The sequence below is a fragment of the Taudactylus pleione genome, unplaced genomic scaffold, assembly GCF_031769625.1.
Source record: "Taudactylus pleione unplaced genomic scaffold, aTauple2 ptg000016l, whole genome shotgun sequence".
Taxonomy (NCBI): Eukaryota; Metazoa; Chordata; class Amphibia; order Anura; family Myobatrachidae; genus Taudactylus; species Taudactylus pleione.
Genome location: NW_028284418.1, coordinates 16,502,319 through 16,522,782, shown reverse-complemented (window position 1 = coordinate 16,522,782; position 20,464 = coordinate 16,502,319). Strand labels below are relative to the sequence as shown.

Genomic DNA, 20,464 nt, shown 5'->3' with positions numbered 1-20,464 from the left:
TACCCAGCTGAAGTTGGTTGGTGGAAGATTCCTCTAGCTACTCAACAGTTCATCATTGTTACAAGAAACTTCCCAAATGTTTTAAAAATGTTATCTGCTAACAGTAAAGATGAGCCAAAATTAAGTTGGCATGAAGTAATTAGAAGTAATATCATAACTAATATTTAATTACTGAGTGGCCTTATCATACAATTAGAGATGGAAATGTTGGCAACGTGACTCATTGGTATAAATTGATGGATTTATATTCCGATTTCTCTAACTTTCCTATCTCTCTGGATTTTAATCTCACAGCTGTCTATTTTAGGCATTTGAATATTACTTCAAAGTTGTTTGGATACATCAGTTGCACTAAATGAAGGAAATTTGAAGTCAAATATAATCATTACTTGTTAAATGTACCTGGCTTCTTTTGCATTTTATCTCAGCTTTTCATGACTTTGGGTAAAGTTTTGAATGACATTCCAGATATGAGAGCTAAAATATTTTAAAGTGTACAGCAGGTTGTAGGACGACAGAGCTATTCAAGCCACTGGAATCAAATCCCACTGCTGCCATATTTATTCTCCAAGGAGAAGATCCAGTGATATATATCAAAGTGGTTTCCTAAAGTAGATAAGGTATAAAAGAAGCTAAATTTGGTTGGTGGAAGCACACCTTAAGCTGTCACATGCAGTAGTTCAAAACAATTTATCATCAATTGATGATTGATCAGATATTAACCAACTGAAAAGGAGAAGATCCAGTGATATATATCAAAGTGGTTTCCTAAAGTAGATAAGGTATAAAAGAAGCTAAATTTGGTTGGTGGAAGCACACCTTAAGCTGTCACATGCAGTAGTTCAAAACAATTTATCATCAATTGATGATTGATCAGATATTAACCAACTGAAAAAGGTTGGTGATAGTATCCTGCATTAGCCACCAAGTTCTAAACAGTTCATCATAGTTGCAACAGTCTTCTCAAACCTTTAAAATAAAGATATCTGCTAACAGTAAAGATATTCAAATTTTAATCTTGCATGAAGTAATTATGTGCCCTATCTGAACTAATATTTTACTACTTCATGCATCTCAATTTCTTTTGTTATTTCAATGAAAATAAACAAAATGCAATTCAATAAAAAATATGAATTTCTCATCGATTTTATGTTTAATAATGAACTTTCTTTTAACCTTTGCTGACATCTTTTCAATTAATATTTTAAAACAAAAAACCCTTTAATTTTGATGCTCTAGATCTGTGAGCTATCCTAACACCATGCACATGTGGTAGCATGGCCGAGCGGTCTAACGCGCTGGATTAAGGCTCCACTCTTTTCGGTGGCGTGGGTTCAAAGCCAACTGCTGCCATATTTATTATACAAAGAGTAGGCCAGTTATTGATGTCAAAGTGATTCTCTTTTTCCATTAGATAGGATATTACCCAGGTGAAATTGGTTGGTGGAAGATTCCTCTAGCTACTCAACAGTTCATCATTGTTACAAGAGACTTCCCAAATGTTTTAAAAATGTTATCTGCTAACAGTAAAGATGAGCCAAAATTAAGTTGGCATGAAGTAATTAGAAGTAATATCATAACTAATATTTAATTACTGAGTGGCCTTATCATACAATTAGAGATGGAAATGTTGGCAACGTGACTCATTGGTATAAATTGATGGATTTATATTCCGATTTCTCTAACTTTCCTATCTCTCTGGATTTTAATCTCACAGCTGTCTATTTTAGGCATTTGAATAATACTTCAAAGTTGTTTGGATACATCAGTTGCACTAAATGAAGGAAATTTGAAGTCAAATATAGTCATTACTTGTTAAATGTACTTGGCTTCTTTTGCATTTTATCTCAGCTTTTCATGACTTTGGGTAAAGTTTTGAATGACATTCCAGATATGAGAGCTAAAATATTTTAAAGTGTACAGCAGGTTGTAGGATGACAGAGCTATTCAAGCCACTGGAATCAAATCCCACTGCTGCCATATTTATTCTCCAAGGAGAAGATCCAGTGATATATATCAAAGTGGTTTCCTAAAGTAGATAGGGTATAAAAGAAGCTAAATTTGGTTGGTGGAAGCACACCTTAAGCTGTCACATGCAGTAGTTCAAAACAATTTATCATCAATTTATTATTGATCAGATATTAACCAACTGAAAAGGAGAAGATCCAGTGATATATATCAAAGTGGTTTCCTAAAGTAGATAAGGTATAAAAGAAGCTAAATTTGGTTGGTGGAAGCACACCTTAAGCTGTCACATGCAGTAGTTCAAAACAATTTATCATCAATTGATGATTGATCAGATATTAACCAACTGAAAAAGGTTGGTGATAGTATCCTGCATTAGCCACCAAGTTCTAAACAGTTCATCATAGTTGCAACAGTCTTCTCAAACCTTTAAAATAATGATATCTGCTAACAGTAAAGATATTCAAATTTTAATCTTGCATGAAGTAATTATGTGCCCTATCAGAACAAATATTTTACTACTTCATGCATCTCAATTTCGTTTGTTATTTCAATGAAAATAAACAAAATGCAATTCAATAAAAAATATGAATTTCTCATCGATTTTATGTTTAAAAATGAACTTTCTTTGAACCTTTGCTGACATCTTTTCAATTAATACTTTAAAACAAAAAACCCTTTAATTTTGAAGTTCTAGATCTGTGAGCTATCCTAACGACATGCACATGTGGTAGCATGGCCGAGGGGTCTAAGGCGCTGGATTAAGGCTCCAGTCTCTTCGGAGGCATGTGTTCAAATCCCACTGTTGCCATATTTATTATACAAAGAGCAGGCCAGTTATTGATGTCAAAGTGATTCTTTTTTTCCATTAGATAGGATGTTACCCTGCTGAAGTTGGTTGGTGGAAGATTCCTCTAGCTACTCAACAGTTCATCATTGTTACAAGAGACTTCCCAAATGTTTTAAAAATGTTATCTGCTAACAGTAAAGAATAGCCAAAATTAAGTTGGCATGAAGTAATTAGAAGTAATATCATAACTAATATTTAATTACTGAGTGGTCTTATCATACAATTAGAGATGGAAATGTTGGCAACGTGACTCATTGGTATAAATTGATGGATTTATATTCTGATTTCTCTAACTTTCCTATCTCTCTGGATTTTAATCTCACATTTGTCTATTTTAGGCATTTGAATAATACTTCAAAGTTGTTTGCATACATCAGTTGCACTAAATGAAGGAAATTTGAAGTCAAATATAATCATTACTTGTTAAATGTACCTGGCTTCTTTTGCATTTTATCTCAGCTTTTCCTGACTTTGGGTAAAGTTTTGAATGACATTCCAGATATGAGAGCTAAAATATTTTAAAGTGTACAGCAGGTTGTAGGATGACAGAGCTATTCAAGCCGCTGGAATCAAATCCCACTGCTGCCATATTTATTCTCCAAGGAGAAGATCCAGTGATATATATCAAAGTGGTTTCCTAAAATAGATAAGGTATAAAAGAAGCTAAATTTGGTTGGTGGAAGCACACCTTAAGCTGTCACATGCAGTAGTTTAAAACAATTTATCATCAACTGATGATTGATCAGATATTAACCAACTGAAAAGGAGAAGATTCAGTGACTTATATCAAAGTGGTTTCATAAAGTAGATAAGGTATAATAGAAGCTACATTTGGTTGGTGGAAGCACACCTTAAGCTGTCACATGCAGTAGTTCAAAACAGTTTATTATCAATTCATGATTGATCAGATATTAACCAACTGAAAAAGGTTGGTGATAGTGTCCTGCATTAGTCACCGAGTTCTAAACAGTTCATCATAGTTGCAACAGTCTTCTCAAACCTTAAAAATAATGATATCTGCAAACAGTAAAGATATTCAAATATTAATTTTGCATGAAGTAATTATGTGCCCTATCAGAACTAATATTTTATTACTTCATGCATCTCAATTTCTTTTGTTATTTCAATGAAAATAAACAAAATGCAATTCAATAAAAAATATGAATTTGTCATCGATTTTATGTTTAATAATGAACTTTCTTTTAACCTTTGCTGACATCTTTTCAATTAATACTTTAAAACAAAAAACCCTTTAATTTTGATGTTCTAGATCTGTGAGCTATCCTAATGTAATGCACATGTGGTAGCATGGCTGAGCGGTCTAAGGTGCTGGATTAAGGCTCCAGTTTATTCAGAGGCGTGGGTTCAAATCCCACTGCTGCCATATTTATTATACAAAGAATAGGCCAGTTATTGATGTCAAAGTGATTCTTTTTTTCCATTAGATAGGACATTACCCAGCTGAAATTTGTTGGTGGAAGATTCCTCTAGCTACTCAACAGTTCATCATTGTTACAAGAGACTTCACAAATGTTTTAAAAATGTTATCTGCTAACAGTCAAGATGAGCCAAAATTAATTTGGCATGAAGTATTTAGAAGTAATATCATAACTAATATTTAATTACTGAGTTGTCTTATCATACAATTAGAGATGGAAATGTTGGCAACATGACTCATTGGTATAAATTGATGGATTTATATTCTGATTTCTCTAACTTTCCTATCACTCTGGATTTTAATCTCACAGCTGTCTATTTTAGGCATTTGAATAATACTTCAAAGTTGTTTGGATACATCAGTTGCGCTAAATGAAGGAAATTTGAAGTCAAATATAAATATTACTTGTTAAATGTACCTGGCTTCTTTTGCATTTTATCTCAGCTTTTCCTGACTTTGGGTAATGTTTTGAATGACTATCCAGATATGAGAGCTAAAATATTTTAAAGTGTACAGCAGGTTGTAGGATGACAGAGCTATTCAAGCCGCTGGAATCAAATCCCACTGCTGCCATACTTATTCTCTAAGGAGAAGATCCAGTGATATATATCAAAGTGGTTTCCTAAAGTAGATAAGGTATAAAAGAAGCTAAATTTGGTTGGTGGAAGCACAACTTAAGCTGTCACATGCAGTAGTTTAAAACAATTTATCATCAACTGATGATTGATCAGATATTAACCAACTGAAAAGGAGAAGATTCAGTGACTTATATCAAAGTGGTTTCCTAAAGTAGATAAGGTATAAAAGAAGCTACATTTGGTTGGTGGAAGCACACCTTAAGCTGTCACATGCAGTAGTTCAAAACAATTTATTATCAATTCATCATTGATCAGATATTAACCAACTGAAAAAGGTTGGTGATAGTGTCCTGCATTAGTCACCGAGTTCTAAACAGTTCATCATAGTTGCAACAGTCTTCTCAAACCTTAAAAATAATGATATCTGCAAACAGTAAAGATATTCAAATTTTAATTTTGCATGAAGTAATTATGTGCCCTATCAGAAATAATATTTTATTACTTCATGCATCTCAATTTCTTTTGTTATTTCAAAGAAAATAAACAAAATGCAATTCAATAAAAAATATGAATTTCTCATCGATTTTATGTTAGATAATGAACTTTCTTTTAACCTTTGCTGACATCTTTTCAATTAATACTTTAAAACAAAAAAACGTTTAATTTTGATGTTCTAGATCTGTGAGGGATCCTAACGACATGCACATGTGCTAGCATGGCCGAGCGGTCTAAGGCGCTGGATTAAGGCTCCAGTCTCTTCGGAGGCATGGGTTCAAATCCCACTGCAGAGATATTTATTATACAAAGAGTAGGCCAGTTATTAATGTCAAAGTGTTTCTTCTTTTTTATTAGATAGGATATTACCCAGCTGAAGTTGGTTGGTGGAAGATTCCTCTAGCTACTCAACAGTTCATCATTGTTACAAGAGACTTCCCAAATGTTTTAAAAATGTTATCTGCTAACAGTAAAGATGAGCCAAAATTAAGTTGGCATGAAGTAATTAGAAGTAATATCATAACTAATATTTAATTACTGAGTGGCCTTATCATACAATTAGAGATGGAAATGTTGGCAACGTGACTCATTGGTATAAATTGATGGATTTATATTCCGATTTCTCTAACTTTCCTATCTCTCTGGATTTTAATCTCACAGCTGTCTATTTTAGGCATTTGAATAATACTTCAAAGTTGTTTGGATACATCAGTTGCACTAAATGAAGGAAATTTGAAGTCAAATATAATCATTACTTGTTAAATGTACCTGGCTTCTTTTACATTTTATCTCAGCTTTTCATGACTTTGGGTAAAGTTTTGAATGACATTCCAGATATGAGAGCTAAAATATTTTAAAGTGTACAGCAGGTTGTAGGATGACAGAGCTATTCAAGCCACTGGAATCAAATCCCACTGCTGCCATATTTATTCTCCAAGGAGAAGATCCAGTGATATATATCAAAGTGGTTTCCTAAAGTAGATAAGGTATAAAAGAAGCTAAATTTGGTAGGGGGAAGCACACCTTAAGCTGTCACATGCAGTAGTTCAAAACAATTTATCATCAATTGATGATTGATCAGATATTAACCAACTGAAAAGGAGAAGATCCAGTGATATATATCAAAGTGGTTTCCTAAAGTAGATAAGGTATAAAAGAAGCTAAATTTGGTTGGTGGAAGCACACCTTAAGCTGTCACATGCAGTAGTTCAAAACAATTTATCATCAATTGATGATTGATCAGATATTAACCAACTGAAAAAGGTTGGTGATAGTATCCTGCATTAGCCACCAAGTTCTAAACAGTTCATCATAGTTGCAACAGTCTTCTCAAACCTTTAAAATAATGATATCTGCTAACAATAAAGATATTCAAATTTTAATTTTGCTTGAAGCAATTATGTGCCCTATCAGAACTAATATTTTATTACTTCATGCATCTCAATTTCTTTTGTTATTTCAATGAAAATAAACAAAATGCAATTCAATAAAAAATATGAATTTCTCATCGATTTTATGTTTAATAATGAACTTTCTTTTAACCTTTGCTGACATCTTTTCAATTAATACTTTAAAACAAAAAACCCTTTAATTTTGATGTTCTAGATCTGTGAGCTATTCTAACAACATGCACATGCGGTAGCATGGCCGAGCAGTCTAAGGCGCTGGATTAAGGCTCCAGTCTCTTTGGAGGCATGGGTTCAAATCCCACTGCTGCCATATTTATTATTCAAAGAGTAGGCCAGTTATTGATGTCAAAGTGATTATTTTTTTCCATTAGATAGGAACCAGCTGAAGTTGGTTGGTGGAAGATTCCTCTAGCTACTCAACAGTTCATCATTGTTACAAGAAACTTCCCAAATGTTTTAAAAATGTTATCTGCTAACAGTAAAGATGAGCCAAAATTAAGTTGGCATGAAGTAATTAGAAGTAATATCATAACTAATATTTAATTACTGAGTGGTCTTATCATACAATTAGAGATGGAAATGTTGGCAACGTGACTCATTGGTATAAATTGATGGATTTATATTCCGATTTCTCTAACTTTTCTATCTCTCTGGATTTTAATCTCACAGCTGTCTATTTTAGGCATTTGAATTATACTTCAAAGTTGTTTGGATACATCAGTTGTGCTAAATGAAGGAAATTTGAAGTCAAATATAATCATTACTTGTTAAATGTACCTGGCTTCTTTTGCATTTTATCTCATTTTTTCCTGACTTTCGGTAAAGTTTTGAATGACATTCCAGATATGAGAGCTAAAATATTTTAAAGTGTACAGCAGGTTGTAGGATGACAGAGCTATTCAAGCCGCTGGAATCAAATCCCACTGCTGCCATATTTATTCTCCAAGGAGAAGATCCAGTGATATATATCAAAGTGGTTTCCTAAAGTAGATAAGGTATAAAAGAAGCTAAATTTGGTTGGTGGAAGCACAACTTATGCTGTCACATGCAGTAGTTTAAAACAATTTATCATCAACTGATGATTGATCAGATATTAACCAACTGAAAAGGAGAAGATTCAGTGACTTATATCAAAGTGGTTTCCTAAAGTAGATAAGGTATAAAATAAGCTACATTTGGTGGAAGCACACCTTAAGCTGTCACATGCAGTAGTTCAAAACAATTTATTATCAATTCATCATTGATCAGATATTAACCAACTGAAAAAGGTTGGTGATAGTGTCCTGCATTAGTCACCGAGTTCTAAACAGTTCATCTTAGTTGCAACAGTCTTCTCAAACCTTTAAAATAATGATATCTGCTAACAGTAAAGATATTCAAATTTTAATCTTGCATGAAGTAATTATGTGCCCTATCAGAACTAATATTTTACTACTTCATGCATCTCAATTTCTTTTGTTATTTCAAAGAAAAGAAACAAAATGCAAATCAATAAAAAATATGAATTTCTCATCGATTTTATGTTTGATAATGAACTTTCTTTTAACCTTTGCTGACATCTTTTCAATTAATACTTTAAAACAAAAAACCCTTTAATTTTGATGTTCTAGATCTGTGAGCTATCCTAACAACATGCACATGTGGTAGCATGGCAGAGCGGTGTAAGGCGCTGGATTAAGGCTCCAGTCTCTTCGGAGGCCATATTTATTATACAAAGAGTAGGCCAGTTATTGATGTCAAAGTGATTCTTTTTTTCCATTAGATAGGATGTTACCCAGCTGAAGTTGGTTGGTGGAAGATTCCTCTAGCTACTCAACAGTTCATCATTGTTACAAGAGACTTCCCAAATGTTTTAAAAATGTTATCTGCTAACAGTAAAGATGAGCCAAAATTAAGTTGGCATGAAGTAATTAGAAGTAATATCATAACTAATATTTAATTACTGAGTGGTCTTATCATACAATTAGAGATGGAAATGTTGGCAACGTGACTCATTGGTATAAATTGATGGATTTATATTCCGATTTCTCTAACTTTCCTATCTCTCTGGATTATAATCTCACAGCTGTCTATTTTAGGCATTTGAATAATACTTCAAAGTTGTTTGCATACATCAGTTGCACTAAATGAAGGAAATTTGAAGTCAAATATAATCATTACTTGTTAAATGTACCTGGCTTCTTTTGCATTTTATCTCAGCTTTTCCTGACTTTCGGTAAAGTTTTGAATGACATTCCAGATATGAGAGCTAAAATATTTTAAAGTGTACAGCAGGTTGTAGGATGACAGAGCTATTCAAGCCGCTGGAATCAAATCCCACTGCTGCCATATTTATTCTCCAAGGAGAAGATCCAGTGATATATATCAAAGTGGTTTCCTAAAGTAGATAAGGTATAAAAGAAGCTAAATTTGGTTGGTGGAAGCACAACTTATGCTGTCACATGCAGTAGTTTAAAACAATTTATCATCAACTGATGATTGATCAGATATTAACCAACTGAAAAGGAGAAGATTCAGTGACATATATCAAAGTGGTTTCCTAAAGTAGATAAGGTATAAAAGAAGCTACATTTGGTGGAAGCACACCTTAAGCTGTCACATGCAGTAGTTCAAAACAATTTATTATCAATTCATCATTGATCAGATATTAACCAACTGAAAAAGGTTGGTGATAGTGTCCTGCATTAGTCTCCGAGTTCTAAACAGTTCATCATAGTTGCAACAGTCTTCTCAAACCTTTAAAATAATGATATCTGCTAACAGTAAAGATATTCAAATTTTAATCTTGCATGAAGTAATTATGTGCCCTATCAGAAATAATATTTTACTACTTCATGCATCTCAATTTCTTTTGTTATTTCAAAGAAAATAAACAAAATGCAATTCAATAAAAAATATGAATTTCTCATCGATTTTATGTTTGATAATGAACTTTCTTTTAACCTTTGCTGACATCTTTTCAATTAATACTTTAAAACAAAAAACCCTTTAATTTTGATGTTCTAGATCTGTGAGCTATCCTAATGACATGCACATGTGGTAGCATGGCAGAGCGTAGTAAGGCGCTGGATTAAGGCTCCAGTCTCTTTGGAGGCGTGGGTTCAAATCCCACTGCTGCCATATTTATTGATGTCAAAGTGATTCTTTTTTTCCATTAGATAGGATGTTACCCAGCTGAAGTTGGTTGGTGGAAGATTCCTCTAGCTACTCAACAGTTCATCATTGTTACAAGAGACTTCCCAAATGTTTTAAAAATGTTATCTGCTAATAGTAAAGATGAGCCAAAATTAAGTTGGCATGAAGTAATTAGAAGTAATATCATAACTAATATTTAATTACTGAGTGGTCTTATCATACAATTAGAGATGGAAATGTTGGCAACGTGACTCATTGGTATAAATTGATGGATTTATATTCTGATTTCTCTAACTTTCCTATCTCTCTGGATTTTAATCTCACAGCTGTCTATTTTAGGCATTTGAATAATACTTCAAAGTGGTTTGCATACATCAGTTGCACTAAATGAAGGAAATTTGAAGTCAAATATAATCATTACTTGTTAAATGTACCTGGCTTCTTTTGCATTTTATCTCAGCTTTTCCTGACTTTGGGTAAAGTTTTGAATGACATTCCAGATATGAGAGCTAAAATATTTTAAAGTGTACAGCTGGTTGTAGGATGACAGAGCTATTCAAGCCGCTGGAATCAAATCCCACTGCTGCCATATTTATTCTCCAAGGAGAAGATCCAGTGATATATATCAAAGTGGTTTCCTAAAGTAGATAAGGTATAAAAGAAGCTAAATTTGGTTGGTGGAAGCACAACTTAAGCTGTCACATGCAGTAGTTTAAAACAATTTATCATCAACTGATGATTGATCAGATATTAACCAACTGAAAAGGAGAAGATTCAGTGACTTATATCAAAGTGGTTTCCTAAAGTAGATAAGGTATAATAGAAGCTACATTTGGTTGGTGGAAGCACACCTTAAGCTGTCACATGCAGTAGTTCAAAACAGTTTATTATCAATTCATGATTGATCAGATATTAACCAACTGAAAAAGGTTGGTGATAGTGTCCTGCATTAGTCACCGAGTTCTAAACAGTTCATCATAGTTGCAACAGTCTTCTCAAACCTTAAAAATAATGATATCTGCAAACAGTAAAGATATTCAAATTTTAATTTTGCATGAAGTAATTATGTGCCCTATCAGAACTAACATTTTATTACTTCATGCATCTCAATTTCTTTTGTTATTTCAATGAAAATAAACAAAATGCAATTCAATAAAAAATATGAATTTGTCATCAATTTTATGTTTAATAATGAACTTTCTTTTAACCTTTGCTGACATCTTTTCAATTAATACTTTAAAACAAAAAACCCTTTAATTTTGATGTTCTAGATCTGTGAGCTATCCTAATGATATGCACATGTGGTAGCATGGCTGAGCGGTCTAAGGTGCTGGATTAAGGCTCCAGTCTCTTCAGAGGCGTGGGTTCAAATCCCACTGCTGAAATTTTTATTATACAAAGAATAGGCCAGTTATTGATGTCAAAGTGATTCTTTTTTTCCATTAGATAGGACATTACTCAGCTGAAATTTGTTGGTGGAAGATTCCTCTAGCTACTCAACAGTTCATCATTGTTACAAGAGACTACACAAATGTTTTAAAAATGTTATCTGCTAACAGTCAAGATGAGCCAAAATTAATTTGGCATGAAGTATTTAGAAGTAATATCATAACTAATATTTAATTACTGAGTTGTCTTATCATACAATTAGAGATGGAAATGTTGGCAACGTGACTCATTGGTATAAATTGATGGATTTATATTCTGATTTCTCTAACTTTCCTATCACTCTGGATTTTAATCTCACAGCTGTCTATTTTAGGCATTTGAATAATACTTCAAAGTTGTTTGGATACATCAGTTGCGCTAAATGAAGGAAATTTGAAGTCAAATATAAATATTACTTGTTAAATGTACCTGGCTTCTTTTGCATTTTATCTCAGCTTTTCCTGACTTTGGGTAATGTTTTGAATGACAATCCAGATATGAGAGCTAAAATATTTTAAAGTGTACAGCAGGTTGTAGGATGACAGAGCTATTCAAGCCGCTGGAATCAAATCCCACTGCTGCCATACTTATTCTCTAAGGAGAAGATCCAGTGATATATATCAAAGTGGTTTCCTAAAGTAGATAAGGTATAAAAGAAGCTAAATTTGGTTGGTGGAAGCACAACTTAAGCTGTCACATGCAGTAGTTTAAAACTATTTATCATCAACTGATGATTGATCAGATATTAACCAACTGAAAAGGAGAAGATTCAGTGACTTATATCAAAGTGGTTTCCTAAAGTAGATAAGGTATAAAAGAAGCTACATTTGGTTGGTGGAAGCACACCTTAAGCTGTCACATGCAGTAGTTCAAAACAATTTATTATCAATTCATGATTGATCAGATATTAACCAACTGAAAAAGGTTGGTGATAGTGTCCTGCATTAGTCACCGAGTTCTAAACAGTTCATCATAGTTGCAACAGTCTTCTCAAACCTTAAAAATAATGATATCTGCAAACAGTAAAGATATTCAAATTTTAATTTTGCATGAAGTAATTATGTGCCCTATCAGAACTAATATTTTATTACTTCATGCATCTCAATTTCTTTTGTTATTTCAATGAAAATAAACAAAATGCAATTCAATAAAATATATATGTATTTCTCATCGATTTTATGTTTAATAATGAACTTTCTTTTAACCTTTGCTGACATCTTTTCAATTAATACTTTAAAACAAAAAACCCTTTAATTTTGATGTTCTAGATCTGTGAGCTATCCTAATGATATGCACATGTTGGAGCATGGCCGAGGTGTCTAAGGCGCTGGATTAAGGCTCCAGTCTCTTCGGAGGCGTGGGTTCAAATCCCACTGCTGCCATATTTATTATACAAAGAGTAGGCCAGTTATTGATGTCAAAGTGATTCTTTTTTTCCATTAGATAGGACATTACCCAGCTGAAATTTGTTGGTGGAAGATTCCAATAGCTACTCAACAGTTCATCATTGTTACAAGAAACTTCCCAAATGTTTTAAAAATGTTATCTGCTAACAGTAAAGATGAGCCAAAATTAAGTTGGCATGAAGTAATTAGAAGTAATATCATAACTAATATTTAATTACTGAGTTGTCTTATCATACAATTAGAGATGGAAATGTTGGCAACGTGACTCATTGGTATAAATTGATGGATTTATATTCCGATTTCTCTAACTTTCCTATCACTCTGGATTTTATTCTCACAGCTGTCTATTTTAGGCATTTGAATAATACTTCAAAGTTGTTTGGATACATCAGTTGCACTAAATGAAGGAAATTTGAAGTCAAATATAATCATTACTTGTTAAATGTACCTGGCTTCTTTTGCATTTTATCTCAGCTTTTCCTGACTTTGGGTAAAGTTTTGAATGACATTCCAGATATGAGAGCTAAAATATTTTAAAGTGTACAGCAGGTTGTAGGATGACAGAGCTATTCAAGCCGCTGGAATCAATTCCAATGCTGCCATATTTATTCTCCAAGGAGAAGATCCAGTGATATATATCAAAGTGGTTTCCTAAAGTAGATAAGGTATAAAAGAAGCTAAATTTAGTTGGTGGAAGCACACCTTAAGCTGTCACATGCAGTAGTTTAAAACAATTTATCATCAACTGATGATTGATAAGATATTAACCAACTGAAAAGGAGAAGATCCAGTGACTTATATCAAAGTGGTTTCCTAAAGTAGATAAGGTATAAAAGAAGCTACATTTGGTTGGTGGAAGCACACCTTAAGCTGTCACATGCAGTAGTTCAAAACAATTTATCATCAATTCATGATTGATCAGATATTAACCAACTGAAAAAGGATGGTGATAGTATCCTGCATTAGTCACCGAGTTCTAAACAGTTCATCATAGTTGCAACAGTCTTCTCAAACCTTTAATATAATGATATCTGCTAACAGTAAAGATATTCAAATTTTAATTTTGCATGAAGTAATTTTGTGCCCTATCAGAACTAATATTTTATTACTTCATGCATCTCAATTTCTTTTGTTATTTCAATGAAAATAAACAAAATGCAATTCAATAAAAAATATGAATTTCTCATCGATTTTATGTTTAATAATGAACTTTCTTTTAACCTTTGCTGACATCTTTTCAATTAATACTTTAAAACAAAAAACCCTTTAATTTTGATGTTCTAGATCTGTGAGCTATTCTAACAACATGCACATGCGGTAGCATGGCCGAGCAGTCTAAGGCGCTGGATTAAGGCTCCAGTCTCTTTGGAGGCATGGGTTCAAATCCCACTGCTGCCATATTTATTATTCAAAGAGTAGGCCAGTTATTGATGTCAAAGTGATTATTTTTTTCCATTAGATAGGAACCAGCTGAAGTTGGTTGGTGGAAGATTCCTCTAGCTACTCAACAGTTCATCATTGTTACAAGAAACTTCCCAAATGTTTTAAAAATGTTATCTGCTAACAGTAAAGATGAGCCAAAATTAAGTTGGCATGAAGTAATTAGAAGTAATATCATAACTAATATTTAATTACTGAGTGGTCTTATCATACAATTAGAGATGGAAATGTTGGCAACGTGACTCATTGGTATAAATTGATGGATTTATATTCCGATTTCTCTAACTTTTCTATCTCTCTGGATTTTAATCTCACAGCTGTCTATTTTAGGCATTTGAATTATACTTCAAAGTTGTTTGGATACATCAGTTGTGCTAAATGAAGGAAATTTGAAGTCAAATATAATCATTACTTGTTAAATGTACCTGGCTTCTTTTGCATTTTATCTCATTTTTTCCTGACTTTCGGTAAAGTTTTGAATGACATTCCAGATATGAGAGCTAAAATATTTTAAAGTGTACAGCAGGTTGTAGGATGACAGAGCTATTCAAGCCGCTGGAATCAAATCCCACTGCTGCCATATTTATTCTCCAAGGAGAAGATCCAGTGATATATATCAAAGTGGTTTCCTAAAGTAGATAAGGTATAAAAGAAGCTAAATTTGGTTGGTGGAAGCACAACTTATGCTGTCACATGCAGTAGTTTAAAACAATTTATCATCAACTGATGATTGATCAGATATTAACCAACTGAAAAGGAGAAGATTCAGTGACTTATATCAAAGTGGTTTCCTAAAGTAGATAAGGTATAAAATAAGCTACATTTGGTGGAAGCACACCTTAAGCTGTCACATGCAGTAGTTCAAAACAATTTATTATCAATTCATCATTGATCAGATATTAACCAACTGAAAAAGGTTGGTGATAGTGTCCTGCATTAGTCACCGAGTTCTAAACAGTTCATCTTAGTTGCAACAGTCTTCTCAAACCTTTAAAATAATGATATCTGCTAACAGTAAAGATATTCAAATTTTAATCTTGCATGAAGTAATTATGTGCCCTATCAGAACTAATATTTTACTACTTCATGCATCTCAATTTCTTTTGTTATTTCAAAGAAAAGAAACAAAATGCAAATCAATAAAAAATATGAATTTCTCATCGATTTTATGTTTGATAATGAACTTTCTTTTAACCTTTGCTGACATCTTTTCAATTAATACTTTAAAACAAAAAACCCTTTAATTTTGATGTTCTAGATCTGTGAGCTATCCTAACAACATGCACATGTGGTAGCATGGCAGAGCGGTGTAAGGCGCTGGATTAAGGCTCCAGTCTCTTCGGAGGCCATATTTATTATACAAAGAGTAGGCCAGTTATTGATGTCAAAGTGATTCTTTTTTTCCATTAGATAGGATGTTACCCAGCTGAAGTTGGTTGGTGGAAGATTCCTCTAGCTACTCAACAGTTCATCATTGTTACAAGAGACTTCCCAAATGTTTTAAAAATGTTATCTGCTAACAGTAAAGATGAGCCAAAATTAAGTTGGCATGAAGTAATTAGAAGTAATATCATAACTAATATTTAATTACTGAGTGGTCTTATCATACAATTAGAGATGGAAATGTTGGCAACGTGACTCATTGGTATAAATTGATGGATTTATATTCCGATTTCTCTAACTTTCCTATCTCTCTGGATTATAATCTCACAGCTGTCTATTTTAGGCATTTGAATAATACTTCAAAGTTGTTTGCATACATCAGTTGCACTAAATGAAGGAAATTTGAAGTCAAATATAATCATTACTTGTTAAATGTACCTGGCTTCTTTTGCATTTTATCTCAGCTTTTCCTGACTTTCGGTAAAGTTTTGAATGACATTCCAGATATGAGAGCTAAAATATTTTAAAGTGTACAGCAGGTTGTAGGATGACAGAGCTATTCAAGCCGCTGGAATCAAATCCCACTGCTGCCATATTTATTCTCCAAGGAGAAGATCCAGTGATATATATCAAAGTGGTTTCCTAAAGTAGATAAGGTATAAAAGAAGCTAAATTTGGTTGGTGGAAGCACAACTTATGCTGTCACATGCAGTAGTTTAAAACAATTTATCATCAACTGATGATTGATCAGATATTAACCAACTGAAAAGGAGAAGATTCAGTGACATATATCAAAGTGGTTTCCTAAAGTAGATAAGGTATAAAAGAAGCTACATTTGGTGGAAGCACACCTTAAGCTGTCACATGCAGTAGTTCAAAACAATTTATTATCAATTCATCATTGATCAGATATTAACCAACTGAAAAAGGTTGGTGATAGTGTCCTGCATTAGTCTCCGAGTTCTAAACAGTTCATCATAGTTGCAACAGTCTTCTCAAACCTTTAAAATAATGATATCTGCTAACAGTAAAGATATTCAAATTTTAATCTTGCATGAAGTAATTATGTGCCCTATCAGAAATAATATTTTACTACTTCATGCATCTCAATTTCTTTTGTTATTTCAAAGAAAATAAACAAAATGCAATTCAATAAAAAATATGAATTTCTCATCGATTTTATGTTTGATAATGAACTTTCTTTTAACCTTTGCTGACATCTTTTCAATTAATACTTTAAAACAAAAAACCCTTTAATTTTGATGTTCTAGATCTGTGAGCTATCCTAATGACATGCACATGTGGTAGCATGGCAGAGCGTAGTAAGGCGCTGGATTAAGGCTCCAGTCTCTTTGGAGGCGTGGGTTCAAATCCCACTGCTGCCATATTTATTGATGTCAAAGTGATTCTTTTTTTCCATTAGATAGGATGTTACCCAGCTGAAGTTGGTTGGTGGAAGATTCCTCTAGCTACTCAACAGTTCATCATTGTTACAAGAGACTTCCCAAATGTTTTAAAAATGTTATCTGCTAATAGTAAAGATGAGCCAAAATTAAGTTGGCATGAAGTAATTAGAAGTAATATCATAACTAATATTTAATTACTGAGTGGTCTTATCATACAATTAGAGATGGAAATGTTGGCAACGTGACTCATTGGTATAAATTGATGGATTTATATTCTGATTTCTCTAACTTTCCTATCTCTCTGGATTTTAATCTCACAGCTGTCTATTTTAGGCATTTGAATAATACTTCAAAGTGGTTTGCATACATCAGTTGCACTAAATGAAGGAAATTTGAAGTCAAATATAATCATTACTTGTTAAATGTACCTGGCTTCTTTTGCATTTTATCTCAGCTTTTCCTGACTTTGGGTAAAGTTTTGAATGACATTCCAGATATGAGAGCTAAAATATTTTAAAGTGTACAGCTGGTTGTAGGATGACAGAGCTATTCAAGCCGCTGGAATCAAATCCCACTGCTGCCATATTTATTCTCCAAGGAGAAGATCCAGTGATATATATCAAAGTGGTTTCCTAAAGTAGATAAGGTATAAAAGAAGCTAAATTTGGTTGGTGGAAGCACAACTTAAGCTGTCACATGCAGTAGTTTAAAACAATTTATCATCAACTGATGATTGATCAGATATTAACCAACTGAAAAGGAGAAGATTCAGTGACTTATATCAAAGTGGTTTCCTAAAGTAGATAAGGTATAATAGAAGCTACATTTGGTTGGTGGAAGCACACCTTAAGCTGTCACATGCAGTAGTTCAAAACAGTTTATTATCAATTCATGATTGATCAGATATTAACCAACTGAAAAAGGTTGGTGATAGTGTCCTGCATTAGTCACCGAGTTCTAAACAGTTCATCATAGTTGCAACAGTCTTCTCAAACCTTAAAAATAATGATATCTGCAAACAGTAAAGATATTCAAATTTTAATTTTGCATGAAGTAATTATGTGCCCTATCAGAACTAACATTTTATTACTTCATGCATCTCAATTTCTTTTGTTATTTCAATGAAAATAAACAAAATGCAATTCAATAAAAAATATGAATTTGTCATCAATTTTATGTTTAATAATGAACTTTCTTTTAACCTTTGCTGACATCTTTTCAATTAATACTTTAAAACAAAAAACCCTTTAATTTTGATGTTCTAGATCTGTGAGCTATCCTAATGATATGCACATGTGGTAGCATGGCTGAGCGGTCTAAGGTGCTGGATTAAGGCTCCAGTCTCTTCAGAGGCGTGGGTTCAAATCCCACTGCTGAAATTTTTATTATACAAAGAATAGGCCAGTTATTGATGTCAAAGTGATTCTTTTTTTCCATTAGATAGGACATTACTCAGCTGAAATTTGTTGGTGGAAGATTCCTCTAGCTACTCAACAGTTCATCATTGTTACAAGAGACTACACAAATGTTTTAAAAATGTTATCTGCTAACAGTCAAGATGAGCCAAAATTAATTTGGCATGAAGTATTTAGAAGTAATATCATAACTAATATTTAATTACTGAGTTGTCTTATCATACAATTAGAGATGGAAATGTTGGCAACGTGACTCATTGGTATAAATTGATGGATTTATATTCTGATTTCTCTAACTTTCCTATCACTCTGGATTTTAATCTCACAGCTGTCTATTTTAGGCATTTGAATAATACTTCAAAGTTGTTTGGATACATCAGTTGCGCTAAATGAAGGAAATTTGAAGTCAAATATAAATATTACTTGTTAAATGTACCTGGCTTCTTTTGCATTTTATCTCAGCTTTTCCTGACTTTGGGTAATGTTTTGAATGACAATCCAGATATGAGAGCTAAAATATTTTAAAGTGTACAGCAGGTTGTAGGATGACAGAGCTATTCAAGCCGCTGGAATCAAATCCCACTGCTGCCATACTTATTCTCTAAGGAGAAGATCCAGTGATATATATCAAAGTGGTTTCCTAAAGTAGATAAGGTATAAAAGAAGCTAAATTTGGTTGGTGGAAGCACAACTTAAGCTGTCACATGCAGTAGTTTAAAACTATTTATCATCAACTGATGATTGATCAGATATTAACCAACTGAAAAGGAGAAGATTCAGTGACTTATATCAAAGTGGTTTCCTAAAGTAGATAAGGTATAAAAGAAGCTACATTTGGTTGGTGGAAGCACACCTTAAGCTGTCACATGCAGTAGTTCAAAACAATTTATTATCAATTCATGATTGATCAGATATTAACCAACTGAAAAAGGTTGGTGATAGTGTCCTGCATTAGTCACCGAGTTCTAAACAGTTCATCATAGTTGCAACAGTCTTCTCAAACCTTAAAAATAATGATATCTGCAAACAGTAAAGATATTCAAATTTTAATTTTGCATGAAGTAATTATGTGCCCTATCAGAACTAATATTTTATTACTTCATGCATCTCAATTTCTTTTGTTATTTCAATGAAAATAAACAAAATGCAATTCAATAAAATATATATGTATTTCTCATCGATTTTATGTTTAATAATGAACTTTCTTTTAACCTTTGCTGACATCTTTTCAATTAATACTTTAAAACAAAAAACCCTTTAATTTTGATGTTCTAGATCTGTGAGCTATCCTAATGATATGCACATGTTGGAGCATGGCCGAGGTGTCTAAGGCGCTGGATTAAGGCTCCAGTCTCTTCGGAGGCGTGGGTTCAAATCCCACTGCTGCCATATTTATTATACAAAGAGTAGGCCAGTTATTGATGTCAAAGTGATTCTTTTTTTCCATTAGATAGGACATTACCCAGCTGAAATTTGTTGGTGGAAGATTCCAATAGCTACTCAACAGTTCATCATTGTTACAAGAAACTTCCCAAATGTTTTAAAAATGTTATCTGCTAACAGTAAAGATGAGCCAAAATTAAGTTGGCATGAAGTAATTAGAAGTAATATCATAACTAATATTTAATTACTGAGTTGTCTTATCATACAATTAGAGATGGAAATGTTGGCAACGTGACTCATTGGTATAAATTGATGGATTTATATTCCGATTTCTCTAACTTTCCTATCACTCTGGATTTTATTCTCACAGCTGTCTATTTTAGGCATTTGAATAATACTTCAAAGTTGTTTGGATACATCAGTTGCACTAAATGAAGGAAATTTGAAGTCAAATATAATCATTACTTGTTAAATGTACCTGGCTTCTTTTGCATTTTATCTCAGCTTTTCCTGACTTTGGGTAAAGTTTTGAATGACATTCCAGATATGAGAGCTAAAATATTTTAAAGTGTACAGCAGGTTGTAGGATGACAGAGCTATTCAAGCCGCTGGAATCAATTCCAATGCTGCCATATTTATTCTCCAAGGAGAAGATCCAGTGATATATATCAAAGTGGTTTCCTAAAGTAGATAAGGTATAAAAGAAGCTAAATTTAGTTGGTGGAAGCACACC

The 20,464-nt window shown here is 32.9% G+C and overlaps 3 non-coding genes across 3 annotated transcripts; all 3 read left to right on the top strand.

Annotated features, from left to right (window-relative positions):
- Positions 1–4,117: 4,117 nt before the first annotated feature.
- Positions 4,118–4,199, top strand: TRNAL-AAG (transfer RNA leucine (anticodon AAG)). The gene is given in 2 exon segments: positions 4,118–4,155; positions 4,165–4,199. It is a non-coding gene; the product is annotated as a tRNA-Leu (tRNA).
- A 2,764-nt stretch (positions 4,200–6,963) lies between these two features.
- Positions 6,964–7,045, top strand: TRNAL-AAG (transfer RNA leucine (anticodon AAG)). The gene has a single exon. It is a non-coding gene; the product is annotated as a tRNA-Leu (tRNA).
- Positions 7,046–14,020: 6,975 nt separating this feature from the next.
- Positions 14,021–14,102, top strand: TRNAL-AAG (transfer RNA leucine (anticodon AAG)). The gene has a single exon. It is a non-coding gene; the product is annotated as a tRNA-Leu (tRNA).
- The last annotated feature ends 6,362 nt before the right edge of the window (positions 14,103–20,464 follow it).